The sequence below is a fragment of the Pan troglodytes genome, chromosome 13 (assembly GCF_028858775.2).
Source record: "Pan troglodytes isolate AG18354 chromosome 13, NHGRI_mPanTro3-v2.0_pri, whole genome shotgun sequence".
Lineage (NCBI taxonomy): Eukaryota > Metazoa > Chordata > Mammalia > Primates > Hominidae > Pan > Pan troglodytes.
The window spans coordinates 53208926-53222330 of record NC_072411.2 but is presented as its reverse complement, the minus strand read 5'-3'; the positions used below and the strand labels follow the sequence as shown (position 1 = coordinate 53222330).

General features: G+C 41.4%; 1 pseudogene; it reads right to left on the bottom strand.

The window, feature by feature from the left end:
• Nucleotides 1-550: 550 nt before the first annotated feature.
• LOC100614774 (fatty acid-binding protein 5-like) lies at nt 551-10575 on the bottom strand (annotated as a pseudogene).
• Nucleotides 10576-13405: the final 2830 nt, after the last annotated feature.

The window sequence follows — 13405 nt, the reverse complement described above, 5'->3', positions numbered from 1 at the left end:
CCTCTATATATGCACAATTCTTTTTTTTTTTTTTGAGACAGGGTCTTGCTCTGTTACCCAGGCTGGAGTACAGTATTGCCATCATGGCTCTGTACAGCCTCAACCTCCTAGGCCCAAGTGGTCCTCTCACCTCAGACTCCCAAGTAGCTGGGACTTGCCTGCAGGAGTCTACCACCATGCCCAGCTAATATTTGTAGTTTTTTTGACAATTCATTTTTAACTATTATCCACTCATGGACAATTTTGTCTATACCCTTGTACCCCAACTTTCTTGATATCATAGACATTTTTCTCCAAGTAGTTCAATGTGCTTCTCAAAAACATAAAGAACTTTAAAGAAAGATACTCACAATACCATTACTACACATAAATGTAGCCCTTATAAAAACCTTATGCATTAAGTAGTATTATTATCCCCATTTCATAGATGAAGAAACCAAGGCACAGACAAGTTAAGTAACTTGCCTAAGGTCACACAGCTAGCAAGTGCCCGAGCTGGAATTTGAAACCAGGTAATCTGGCTACATAGTCTGTTTTCTTTTCCTTTTTTTTTTTTTTTTTTTTTAGCACAAACGCATATATTTATTAACCAAACGGATGATACTAATTAATCCAACACTTTGAAATAGCTGCATGTAAAATGTTTGTGATAAAGATAATTGAACACAGTAATAAAAAAAAGCAGTATGGAGATTTGCTTATTGAACTGAGGGCTTGTTCATTCTTGTAGTTAATTCCTGTCCAAAGTGATGACGGAATTTTTATTCTACTTTTTCATAGATCCGAGTACAGGTGACATTGTTCGTGACACAATCCACCACTGATTGCATCTTTCAATTTTCTTGTTATTGTGTTTTCCTTCCCATCCCACTCCTGATGCGGAACCAATGCACCATCTGTAAAGCTGCAGACAGTCTGAGTTTTTCTGCCATCAGCTGTGGTTTCTTCAAACCTCCCTCCCAGGGTACAAGAAAACTGTGTTGTTTTCAAAGTGCTCTCAGTTTTTATGGTGAGGTTTTTGCCATCACAAGTGATGATACAATCTGGTTTGGCCATTGCACCCATATTTCACAAAGATATTCCCACTCCTAGTTTCTTCATGTATGCATCAAAGCCTTTGCTGTCCGCCAGGCGCCATCTTCCTTCCAGCTGCTGAACCGTGGCCTCATGGTGCGCGCAGGCTGGTGTGCGCGGTGCGCCAGCGGAGCGTGCGGCGCCAGCGGAGCGTGCGGCGCCAGCGGAGCGTGCGGCGCCAGCGGAGCGTGCGGCGCCAGCGGAGCGTGCGGCGCCAGCGGAGCGTGCGGCGCCAGCGGAGCGTGCGGCGCCAGCGGAGCGGGATCGGCGTGAGCAGCGTACTGGTTTGTGTTCTTAACCATTTTGAAATACCAGCTTCTCAAGTGAAAAAATAATGCAATACACAATTTCTTCTCAATGAATACAAGGTTTTTTGTTTGTTTGTTTGTTTTGAGACGGAGTCTTGCTCTGTCGCCCAGTCTGGAGTGCAGTGGCGTCATCTCAGCCCACTGCAACCTCCGCCTCCTGGGTTCGAGAGATTCTCCCACCTCAGCCTCCCCTGTAGCTTGGATTACAGGTGCGTGCCACCATGCCTGGCTAATTTTTTTGTATTTTTAGTAGAGACGGGGGTGGTCTCACCATGTTGGCCAGGCTACTCTGGAACTCCTGGTCTCAAGTGATCCACCCACCTCTGCCTCCCAAAGTGCTGGGATTACAGGCGTGAGCCACCACGCGCAGCTGAATACAAGGTTTTATCTTTTAGTGTTTTTAATGTCCTAATTACATAGGTGTTCTACTGGTGACCAAAATTCAATTTTGCCTCCTACAGCTGCCATGGCCTTAGGTGTCAGATCCATCTGGCTCCTCTGTTTATTACATGTGACTTTATGCCCATTACTTACTCTCTCTAAACCACAGCTCTTCTGTCTGTTATATGATGATATAATAACACCTACCTCTTGCAGTATACTAGAGAGTTGGTATATTTCTAAATGTTTTAGTGTTTCAGTATTTAAATGCTAACACATGGAAGTATTTTTTATTGAAACCTTTGAAAGGATATGATGTACTTGATTAGATCGAATCTCTTGACTGGTTAGGTAGCAGTCTCTTGAATGGTCAAGAACTGCCTTGATAAAGACTCAGTGCAGCTGTTGTAGAAATGACTCTTAATTTACAGCTGGAAGGCTGTCAGCTTGTTAAACCAAAATAAGTGTTATAATATGTCAGCTTATATGAACCAGGGAGCATCATTTTTCAAGAAATGATGCCTCTCTCTTTGAGCTACTTTAAAGTCATTTGTCAACATCCATTCTAAAAATACAGTGAAAATTCTTAAACCCATATGCACATCTTTTGTTGCCTGGCTTCTTCCACACCAGCCTTCAGCTGGGACCTACACTGTGAACAATAAGCTGGAGTGTGAAGAGTGTTAAGACCAGGGAGTGTAAAAGTGTGTGTGTGTATGTGTGTGTAGGGTCCATATGTGTGACTACCCTCTAAAATTAAATAACTTGTTTCTTAATCACCTTCTATTTTGCGGTATATGTGCCATTCCTATGTACCAAAAATTTGAATAAGCAAGGTTTTATCATGCACGAAATATTTTATGGTATTTTTCCTTTGCTCTGTAACATCTGATATTCAGAAACTACCTTATTCTGGATTCTCTTTATTTTTTTCTTTGTTCATATTAGTTCTTCCCAGGGTTTATATTGAACAATTCATCCTTGTCAAGGAAAAAATCATGCTTTCCCAATATTATGCTTAATTGTGTGTCCTGTTAGTCTAACCCATATGATTTATAGACCTTACACATTTTGACAACAACAGCATTCCTTTTAGTATTCTCACTAGGTAAGAATATCACCTTGTAACCTTGTTCTCTTCCCTTTCTCGTCTTTGTTAGGTAAAAATGAAAGGGTTATTTTGATTTACCAGCAGCAACTGAGCTTGGCTCTCACCTTCAAGATATCCTTGCACAATGAAAGAAACAAATGTTATTTTGCTCTATAAACATTATATTTGAAATTTTTCTTCACATGTCTTTTAAATCATCTGTTTGGCCTAAGGCTTCTTGCTACCCCTGGCTTTGGAATCCCTCCAAACCTGGCCTCACTTTATATGGGTTGTGGAGGATGCCGATTATTTGAAATTCTCTGTTGAAATCAGATTTCTTGCCTCCAGCCATATGTATATAGGGGAAATTAGGCTGCCTGCTTTTCCTAAAGTTGTGTCAAGGTAATAGCTTATGCTGTCTCATCAAACACTGGGCAGGGCTTAGATGACATGTCAACCATTTTGAATTTTGCATTAACGATCTCTGAATGAAATAAAAACTCTAAATTATATTCAGTTTAGGGAATTGGATCCTAGGTGTAAAGTTAGAAAATTGGAGATGGTTTGTTATTTGGATGAGTTTGGTTTTGCAGTTAGCTGATGCTTCGTTTTGTCTATCAATCTGTCTATGGCTTTTTCCAATCACCTTTTTGAAGTGTACTTTTTAGGCAATAATAGGTATATTTTAAAGTATAGAGTTCATCGAGTTTTGTATGTATTTAGGTAACCACAGCCCTAAGCAAGATATAGGACATTTCCATCCCCTCCAACTGTTCCTCATGCCACTCTCAAAGTGACAAGGAAGAACGCCCATCAGAGACTGTCATTCTTAGGAGAAAACATATCCTTTAAACCCAGTTGTAACAGTGTGGCTTCCCTTTAACAAAAGCAACGTTCACTGTAATGACTTTATTATAAGTAGACACACGCAGGCAGTCAATGAGCTCTTGCAATGACTGGCAGCTCAAAGAGGAGGAGGGGAAGAGCCAGTGGAGGTGGGTGGATGGATGGTGGGCAGCAGTTTATTATAACCACAATCAGCTCAGGATGCTGGTATTGGCCTCAGAGGGACCTGGTTTCCTGTGGTGTTAGCAAAAGGGATAAATTATAGTCGACATCTGCAATGAAGGACGGCAAGATGACCTGGAGGGGAAAATGTCAGATGTGGTAGAGGTCAGAGAGCCTGGTTATTCAACAAATGCAGGTTTGAAGCAGAGATCAAAGGCAGCTGCCAGAGAGTAAAATGGTGTTAGAGGTATGTGCTCAGTAATAAGTATATGGGTGTACCTAATACTGGTCACGGTATTGAGCTGTCAATAAATCAAACAATTCTGCCTAGGCAAGGCAGAGATAGGACTTCATGGTGGTGGATGTAGTGGATGACAGGATGAAACAAAGGCAAGGAAGCTGCTGATTGCAATTGAACAGGGTTTATTTTTGATGAGGTAGGTCTGAATTCTTTTCCCACCACATCTCTGTGGGCGTTTAATATTGTTCAGACAGCTCAATTAGAGGATTTTGATGCCTTTAGTGGCTCAATCAATCATCTGTACTAAGGTTTGGATTGTTTGCATGCTGTAATGTGCTGATGAAGATGGCAGTTCTTTCATTATAAGAATGGTAGGACTGCAGCAGGGGAAACACTCAAGCTATTTCTGATTTAAATTGTCTGCACATGATCAGATCTGAAAAGAATAGTTTGAAAGACGAATAAGAAAAACGTTTCAGTTTTGCCCATGTGCCAGGCTCTATTTATTTTTTAATTATTCCATTTATGCCACGTTATCTAAATTGAAGTACTCACAACTTGGTCCATAAGACATCTAACAAGTAAGGACTTCTCTGGAGAGTGGATTCAGGATAGTTAAAATAGATTCTTCCAGTGGATACTGTGGTCAAATTTCACACAGTTCAGATTAATTTTCCAAAGCAAGAGGATTTTGGTGATGCCAGGAGATACAGCAAAGCCTCCAGCAGTAGTGGTACATTGGTGTTTTCTGCCATCCTGACAAGGAAAAATGCCAGCAATTTAGTTAATCCTACAGGCTCTCCATAGAATGTCTGAATTTCCCTTTGAGAGAGTCACTGTGTCTCACCAGAATTCAATCCATTAAGTTTTATTTGTGGAGTTTCTCTTAACCTCCTCATAAATAGAGTGAGATGCACCTTTTACAGTGCACTAAAATATCTTATCCGTTCCATGCCATATGGCTGCTGCTTCTTATTTAAATAAAATAAATAATCCTTAAATATGCATATATTCTTTGCATAGACATGTGCTTGAATTACCAACTGTTTGTTATGGTTTTTGTTAATTCGCAGCAAATCAGTGTGTTCTATGGTTATATTTCTCCTATGACAGAAGCCTGTTATTTCACTTTTAGTACATGCTAATTCTCCTAAGATGAGCATCCTCAACTCATTTCCTTGGAGACAGTAAGAAAATCCCAAATGTATCAGGATCAAGAAGATAGTACTACTCAGGAAATTTTAGTTATGATTTTTTCCAAGTATATTCTGATTGAGCAAAAAAGCACATACAACCTCCCTCTCTAGTTCTCCAAATCACTTTTTAAATACAGTCCTCTCTCTTTTCCCTAACCTTCGGAGGAACTAGTTTTCTTCTCTCTCAATTATGTTTTCATTCTTTAAATGTGGTTGGATAACAATGACTTTAACTTTCCATCTTACAGCTATTAAAGACCTTGACCTGTTGGTCCTAATAAAAGAGTTATGAACCATGCCCTGCTAAATGACTTCACTCCCCGTCTCTCCCTTCACCCAGATAAATTCCCTTGGTGGGTGATAAAACACTGGATTGAAACGGACACATTTGGTCTCTGTTAAAGCTATTTATGGTGATTTCTCTGCTGCGAGCATTATACTTAGGGAAACCAGATGCTCTTCTTTTGGGGTCCATCTTGTAACATGTTCTCTCAGTATTCCGAGAACTCCTTTGGGGCCAGGAAATGATCTCCTCTCCGCAAGAGCAGTTATGTAACAGCTTCATCCAGGAGAAGCAGTGCGTATAGAGAAGAAAAATAGCACAAAATGGAAAAGCACATTCAGTTTTTTAAAGAAAGCATTTAAAAATCCCATTTAATTTCTCTTTGTCCACATTCTTAGCTCCTTGTAGTGAGGTACTTTAGAAATGGGCTGGCAGTTATCCAGAGGGCATGAATGATTTTTCACTGTTTGCTCTTTTGTTTCTGAAAGATTACAAACTGGGCGAGCCATCTAAAGGCTCAGGTAAACAGATATAGATGTGAGAGTTTATTCTGAGACTGAATTCTCAGTTTTTCTGATAAATACATTGTTGCACTTTTCTCCATTCATCCTCTTGATGGTTATTACACCAGTTAAAGACATTTAAAATGAATTCTCCACCCCTAGTCTTCTCTGAGAGCATTAGGCTTTTATGCTGCTATGGCTACATAAATATTAATATATGTTTGAAGAAGACATTTTTAAAGATCAGAGTGTTGTTTTTAAATAGACTTAATTTTTTAGTGTAGTTTTAGGTTCACAGCAAAATTGAGCAGAAGGAACAGAGATATTCTATATATCCCCTGCCCCCACAACACGCGTAGCCTTCTCCATCATCATCACCGGCCACCGAAGTGGTACATTTGTCACAACTGATGAGCCTGCAGTGATGTGTAATTATCACCCAGAGTCGCCAGTTACATTAGGTCTCACTCTTGGTGTTGTACCTTGTATGGGTTTGGAGAAATGTCAATAAAATGTATTCTCCATTGTCATTAGGTGAGTGTTTTTTTTTGTTTGTTTGAGATGGAGTCTCACTCTTGTTGCCCGGGCTGGAGTGCAGTGGCACACTCTTGGCTTACTGCAGCCTTCGCCTCCTGGGTTCAAGCGACTCTCCTGCCTCAGCCTCCCAAGTAGCTGGGATTATAGGCGCCTGCCACTATGCCCGGTTAATTGTTTTTTGTATTTTTAGTAGAGACTGGGTTTCACCATGTTGGCTAGGCTGGTCTTGAACTCCTGACCTCGTGATTCGCCTGCCTCGGCCTCCCAAAGTGCTGGGATTACAGGCCTGAGCCACTGCGCCCAGCCAGGTGAGTGTATTTTATTTACATACTTGGAAAATCTGAATGATCTACTGTAGATTACAGTTTTTCAGTTGGATGTTTGGTATGTGTCACCTCCTGAAAGTTTTAGCAAGTTTTAATTGTCACCCCTAACACTCCCAGAGGTCTACTTTTTTTTTAGACCAACATTGAGTATAATAACTTTATTTTAAAATAATATTTTAATAACATTTCATTATTATAGTGATAAATTATTATAATTTTAATATTATTAATATTTTAAATAATTTTTTTAAAACTGCAGTTATCTTTAACTATTAAAGGGTAGACGAGTACTTCCATATAAAGCTCGCAGAAAGTGGAGAAGATCTTTATTACTCTACTGGCGAGTTGTCTGGGAGCCCAGGAAGGGCAGGAGGAGTGTGGCTAAGCAGAACCTTCCTCTCCTCAGCCTTGCCCACACCATTTCTGCAGTTCCACAAGCAGATTGCACAGTTGCCAGCTCTAGAAAACAATATCCCCAAACAAATGATCAGATTTCATTGGGGCAAGGTACTTTTCTTCTACTGCTTCCAGAAAATAACTTTCTTTTGGGAGTGATAGGCAAAGGAGTACTGAGAATTGTATGATAACTTTCTTCTCCTAAGCTGTGAGAAGTCTAGGCTGTGCAGGCAGATTTAAAAGAGAACATCTGTTTCTGTTTCTTCAGGAGAGAAATCAGTGTGAAGATTGGATGCTGTTCTATCCTAAAGCCATTTGGGTCTCTAGCACAATGCCTGGCACAAAGCAGGCATTCGAATATTTGCTGAATTAAAATTTCTCTACTAAAATAATCCATGAACCAGAAAAGTAAAAATGGCATTGTAAATATTAAGTTCCAATAGTGGCTGTTGTAGGAAGAAGACAAAATGATTAATTTCAATGTGTGTTCATAGATTCAGAATGTTTATATACAGTTTGCAAAGACTTTCTACCTCTTTAATGCTGTGATTGGGTAAAATGTCAGACACCATGTTAAGTGCTAGAAATACAAAGATGATTTAGATACAATTTGTATTTTCTAGGAGCTCACTGGTAGGGAGGATAAATTACTCTACTAGAATATAGGATCCATGAGAGCAGAACTTTATTTTGATCATCATTGTAGCCTCAATGTCTAGAATAGTTCCTAACACATAATAGTTGCTTAATTAATAACTTTCAAATATAAAAGAATGGCTGGATTATTCTATTACCTTGAAGGAAAATTCTGAATGACCACGTACTTGCATGACAAATAGCCACTGGTAGGAAATTGGGCATGCTCCTTATCCATTCTCTACTGTGATCTATAGAAGATCATAAAACTTGCCACTATTTTAAAAATTCTAGATTATAACATGGCATATTTGGATTGATCTGGACATGAAACTTCACATCACTTAGTGCTGTCTCAGGACTGTCTTCCTGCATATGACAAAACATAAATTGATGATTTCTTTAAGAGTGTTGAATCTCTGAGAATTCTTTTTTTTTTTTTTTTTTGAGACAGAGTTTCACTCTTGTCGCCCAGGCTGGAGTGCAGTGGCATGAATCTCGGTTCACTGCAACCTCTGCCTCCTGGGTTCAAGTGATTCTCCTGCCTCAGCCTCCTGGAGTAGCTGGGATTACAGGCACCCGCCACCATGCCCAGCTAATTTCTTTATTTTTAGTAAGACAGGGGTTTCACCATGTTGGCCAGGCTGGTCTCGAACTCCTGACCTCAGGTGATCCACCCACCTCTCCCTCCCAAAGTGCTGGGATTACAAGCATGAGCCACTGTGCCCGGCTGTGTCTCTGAGAATTCTGCAAGCAATGAATTCCCACTTCTCTATGAACGGGAGGAAGAGCCCACCTCACGGAAGCTGGTGTACATAGCAAAAATGGTCTAGAAAGGTAGATCAACAGCACCCAGACACACGACAGGTAGTTAAGTCTGTCCCATAACTACATCATCCAGAACAGGTGGATTTCTCTTCCAGAAGAGTGACTGCAAAAAAAGAAAAGTGGCTGGTTTCCTATCTGATGCAACTGGACCCAGCTAATCTACTGACAGCTAAAAGTGGAGAGTCACAAAAAAGGATGCATAATAATTTACGCATTACATTTACGTGTACTTTAAAGCATGCATATGCATATTCACTCTTCAATACGATGATGTGGTAGGTTCAGGGCATTCTCTAAGTATTGTTGTGCTGATTGGAATAGCTTTATTTCTTTGTTGCATAAACTATGTACATAACGCATCTTCCATAATTGCCAGTGTCAGTGTCTTTAAATGGAGAACTTTAAGAATCAGAACAAGAATGTGAATTGAGAATTGAAAGTCCATTGAAAAGCATTCTGAGGATAGAATCTTTCTTTACTTTTATGACTTTACAGTTGGATGATTGTTAACTTCCTAATTCCTCAGAAGTTTTACTTACTTGCCTCTATTGAATCTTTTCAAAACAATAAATTAAAAAAATATTAGTATTTCATTGGCTTTCCCCATATTTTATTCAATTGTGAATTTGCAATAACAAGTACAATGGTCCTAACTAGGTTTCAGAACAAACACAACTGATTCTTAATAAGAATATAACTCCATGGGTGGGAGCAGACACACAGATGCACACTACACAGAAGCAGCCAATTAGCTACGCGTGAGAAAAGGTTTTTTTTTTTTTTTTTTTTTTGAGACGGAGTCTCGCTCTGTCGCCCAGGCTGGAGTGCAGTGGCGCGATCTCGGCTCACTGCAAGCTCCGCCTCCCGGGTTCACGCCATTCTCCTGCCTCAGCCTCCCGAGTAGCTGGGACTACAGGCGCCCGCTACCACGCCCGGCTAATTTTTTGTATTTTTAGTAGAGACGGGGTTTCACCGTGTTAGCCAGGATGGTCTCGATCTCCTGACCTCGTGATCCGCCCGCCTCGGCCTCCCAAAGTGCTGGGATTACAGGCGTGAGCCACCGCGCCCGGCCGAGAAAAGGTTTTGTAGTTGTAGCACCAGCTTTGCCTTGGGTGGCCTGCAAAACTGTGGTAGTATAGATGATCTACACTGTGTGACAACGAAAAACAACATGTAAGGTTTTCCTTGAGCAATGATGTGTAGCTCCTACTTTTAGTATAATATTAAAGTTGTTACAAGTGAATGTAAAGTACAGCACTTACTTAAGTTGGCTTGACAACTCAAGAGGGATTTGTTTCTTTTTGCTGAGAAAAACAGAATAGCTCTCACTTGTAATCCTAGCACTTTGGGAGGCCGAGGCAGGGGAGATCACTTGAAGCCAGGAGTTCGAGATCAACCTGAGCAACATAGTAAGACCCCTTCTCTACAAAAAAAAAAAAAAATTAGCCGGTGTGGTGTCATGCACCTACAGTCTCAGCTACTTGGGAGGCTGAGGTGGGAGGATCACTTGAGTCCAGGATTTTGACGCTACAGCGAGCTATGATTACACCACTGCATTCCAGCCTGAGCAACAGAGTGAGACCCTGTCTCTAAAAAAATGTATATGACTTGAGTCAGAAAACCTGGGTCCAAGTCTCCACTCTTCTACTCACTAGCTGGGTGAGCTTGGGCTTCACTGGAACCATCTCAATGTGCCCATCTGGGTGTCTGAAAGTTGTATCTAGAATAAAGCTTTACACTCACCTTTACACAGGGGGTCCAAAGCCATCACTATTATGAGAGGAGAATTTGGGGAAAAGCATCAGTTCTGCAGGAAATTTACTGGGTTAGTCAGGGCTCTAAGTTAGAAACAATAGACTTCGACTCTGGGTAACTAAACAGAAAAAGAGTTTGTCAAAAGGATATAGAGTAACTTACAGAATTTTCGGGAGGGCTGCAGTGCCAAGCCAGAGGTAATCAACATCTCAAACCCTGAGTCAGAACTGGTTTTTAGCTGCCACCAAGACATAGATGCAAACATTTGTACCACTCTGCACCAGAGAATCATTTAGCCCAACCAAAGCTGACAAACACTCCCCACCCGCGCCGCCCCCAATTCTGGTGTCAAGGACTCAACCTTGTAGCCACTGTCCTCTGCTGCCACTTCATGATAGAGAGGGAGAGAGAGAGAGAGAGAGAGACACACAGAAACACTCCCCATTTTTTCCTAAGTCCAGTGTGGATGGGTCTTTTTTTGCTGAAACCTTGGTTACAAATTTGATTCGAGCTATAAATACTGCTAGGAGAGCAAGTACCTATCATTTATTTTCAGCTTTGATAGCAAGTTCTTTAGATAAGAATGCACCAAACATAGAAGCAGCCAAAATGAATGTCAAATATTCACCTAGGCAGAAAGCAGCCGTGCTGAGACCACCATGTGTAGGAAGGCTGAGAGATTTGTGCCTAAGTGAATAGAAAGTGTTCAGAAAGGAGAATCAAGAAAACCTCTTTCCTCACTTTGGAAGGAGGAAACCTACAGAATCGCCCAAAGCTGGAGGGAATTCAATCATGGTGATAGTTGGGAGTTGCAGCTTTACATCTGTTCTCAAGGTAAAGAGAACAATTGAGATGGCCAGGCGTTAATGAGCACCCTTTGAGGGTGATGAATGAGCACTTCTATCTGCCTACTGGAATGGAAATCGGAATAGGATGTATCCCTAATGGGATAATGGAACAGTGCTACTGTGCTTTAATTTCCCAATTTTAGTAGGATTTAGGCAGCTGTGATTAACCTGATAAATGAAGGAGAGGATAGTGCGAAGGGATCCAAACAGCTGAGCCAACCTGGCACTCCTTCCTCCCGCATCCTTGAGGGCCTCATCAGACAAGACTCTTGGTATAGATTCTCTGTCAGGCTTCCAAGGCTAGGTCCCCACGGTGCTGAATGCTGAAGTCAGGGCCAAGATTCTCTTGGCTATAGTTCTCTCGTGTGCCCGTGGAGGCTGTCTCTAATCCTATTTTGGAATGGGATGCAGTCGGGAAGATCTCATTCAGAGATAATCAGCCAGCAGTTATCACACCCAAGGTGGCCTTTGGATTATGAGGCATTTATATATTTAGCAAATATTTATTGAACACCCACAGGGCTTGAGATGCAGGACTAGGTATCGGGATTAGAGAGAGAGGCACACACAGCCTTGGACTCAGGAAGATTAAAGGAAGAGACTAACACATTGCCTGGAATGCTGAACTGCAAGGGACTCCTTTATATGTTAGTGTAAAAAGGAAATGTTTCTGTTTGCATCTTGGGCTGCCCTGGACTGTGAAAATCCCCCTCCTCAGGGAGCTGGTTGTGTCTGTGAGTGAGCTGATGAGCACCGAGCCTGGTTAGCATCATTGGTTACGAGGGTAGATGAGGCTCGTAAGCCTTAGCTCAACCTTTTGGGACCAGCTGCAGCCAAATCCCAAATCTCAGGGTGCGAGTGCCAGATCTACTTGGGACAGCCTGGTTGGGAGTCTTTTAGTTGCCAATTTAAGGTTAAAATAATACTCTTTATGTTTCAACTTCTGCCAGGCTGAGTCCTTTGTGGCTTATTTTGCATTGTTTAAGCACATGGAGAAATGAGCTCAGGTGGTCAAAACAATTCTAATGAAGTTGAGTTTCTACTTCAATTGTTTTGTATCTGAGACTCTCCCCTAAAGAGAGGAACTGGTTTTCCTGGGTCCTTCCAGCTCTTTTATTGTAAAAGTGAGAAAGCCCATCCTGTGGCTTTCTACTCTGAAAAATAAAAGATTTGATGCCCATTGAGATTGATCTTAGGCACAGGCCGTGGGATGTGGAACACAGCCTTCCTTTTACAGTGGAAATTTCTGAGCAAGAATTTTGGGGACTTTGATGAAGAAGGTCCAGGCACTTCGTGGGGCAGAGTGTGAACATGTAGTGCTATAGGTGATGAAACTCAGTTTCTTGGTGTTTATAAGCACCAGCTAATCCTCCTCTAGTGCTTATCTCTCAAGCACAGTTCTAAGTTTGTACATATATTTGAAATCTATGACAAATTCTGTAAGTTTGACACTGTTATCATCATGCTCATATTCAGGTGGAAAGACTAAGGTGCAGAAGCTAAGCACCTGCCTGAGTTTCCTACAGGTAAGTGGAAAAGAGGGGGCCAACCCCAGAGCTTGAACCTTTCGCTGCTATGCCACACTGGGTTTGAAGGGTAGTTTTCTTGAGAATAGAGGGGACACAGTGATTGGACAGTGATGCTCTGCTGCCATAGGCCAGGAATTCTGTTTCATTATGACTCAGGCACATCACCTTGTGGTTTCTTTATACAGAGATCAGCTTCCCTGATGTAGTTGGAGAAGAAATGGACATAAGAGGAACAAGGTCCAGTGTGTCATCCCACTTCTTACTCTGATCATTCTCACGTTCATCTCTAAGTTTCTTGAGGTTAGGGGTGATGTCTTATTCAGTGTCATAACCTTTTATTAGCCAGTGCAATACCTTAGCGTGCAATGTGTTAAGGGAATGACTGAAACACTCTTTCTGGAGTTCTGGCTACCTGTGGGTGGGCCTGCAGGCTGCTTTAGGAATATTTGATGAAGATACTTTTATT